The sequence below is a fragment of the Anneissia japonica genome, unplaced genomic scaffold (genome assembly GCF_011630105.1).
Source record: "Anneissia japonica isolate Jap-2015-1 unplaced genomic scaffold, ASM1163010v1 scaffold287834_len5846547_cov211, whole genome shotgun sequence".
Taxonomy (NCBI): Eukaryota; Metazoa; Echinodermata; class Crinoidea; order Comatulida; family Comatulidae; genus Anneissia; species Anneissia japonica.
Genome location: NW_022704992.1, coordinates 380,287 through 381,723, shown reverse-complemented (window position 1 = coordinate 381,723; position 1,437 = coordinate 380,287). Strand labels below are relative to the sequence as shown.

Here is a 1,437-nt window from a genome sequence, read left to right as displayed (position 1 = left end):
CCATTACTGGATGTTCTGTAATCTGGGAGCATAATGCAAGGTGAAGACACAATGTTAAAACAAACAATTTAGAATTGAATTCACATAATATTTTGATACTATAGGCCTAGTGAAAATAAAATGTTCAACATATCAAAATTGCATTACACTAAATAAAAACATTATTGTCTGTTTCATAAAACATCTAAAATAGATTATTCTCTTTAATAAAAAAAAAATAAAGTTTCGCCTATCTTCATCAGCACGGTGGCGTCATTCATAGCCAGAATTTGACCTGCCTACAATTGGATTAATTGAATGGAACATGACTACTGTACATCACGGTATATAAAAATGTAACTAATAACAACGTAAATAAAGAAATGTTTGTTTCCGTTAATTGGTGTAAACACCCAATGAAACTGATATCAAGCCCACCAATAAAATGACAAGATACAGGTAAAATACTATTATAATAGTAATTATTAACACTAATAGCTAAAAATACAAACATTTAATTATAATCTTTGTTAATCCACAAATTAGTGTAGCATACAGCTGTAAATAGTAAAAGTTTGTTTTGTATTGTACTCTAGAGGGCGATATCATATGTTTAATTCATATCAGAGCTCCATGAATTTTTAATAACATTACACTATCTCAATGCGCTTTACTTAGAAATTAAGAATACAGTAGGCAACAGTGCTGAGTGTATTCTTTTAACAAAAATTCGTTTATACTACAAACTGTAAATACCTGCTAATATTAGTGTGTTATATTTTTGATGGACCAGCGGCATAGATCTAGAGCTATTAAACAATTTTAATATTTATACACTAAACTCCATCTAGGCCTAGGCCTATTTATAAATAGCAAACCGTTAGTAGACAGTTTGCTTTGTATTGTACTCTAGAGGGCGACTTTATATTTTTACTTCATCAGAGCTCTACGTGATTAAAAAAAAAATTACATTTACACCACACTACAGGCTGTGTCTCAATGCACTTTGCTTTGAAATTAAGAATAGGTAATAAAGTTAAGTGTATTCTTTTATAGAAATTTGTTTATATTACAATCTGTAAATACCTGCCAATATTAAGTGGGTTATTATTTTGATGGCCGGCGGCATAGACCTAGAGCTATTAAACAATTTTAATATTTATAAACTCGATCTAGGCATCTATTGTTTTTGTTCAAAACGACTGAGGGCGCTCGTTTCATAAACGAGAAGTAAAAACAAACGAGAAAGATATAATAGGCCTGGGATTCCTTGCTTGGCTGTGCATGCGTGTTTGTTATGTTTGCATGGATGTAAATGTGCCAGTAAATATCATTAGCCGGTGTACAAGATTGGGTATAAGCCATTTAGCTTATTTCTTTCATCTTATATTTATATGCGAGCCTAGGTAGGGCCTGGCTAGGCTAGTGACAGACAGGATATCTAGGCTAGGCCAAGGC

At 32.1% G+C, this 1,437-nt stretch overlaps 1 protein-coding gene across 3 annotated transcripts in view; it reads left to right on the top strand.

The window, feature by feature from the left end:
* Nucleotides 1–950: 950 nt before the first annotated feature.
* Nucleotides 951–1,437, top strand: part of LOC117105064 — a 6,080-nt gene continuing 5,593 nt past the window's right edge. For 2 of the 3 annotated variants that reach the window (XR_004444848.1, XM_033246078.1), the window contains exon 1: nt 1,203–1,333. The gene's annotated coding sequence lies outside the window, so the exon portion shown is untranslated. Of the gene's footprint in view, nt 1,007–1,202; nt 1,334–1,437 lie in introns of those variants that run through there. The other variant, XM_033246079.1, reaches the window with a different exon arrangement.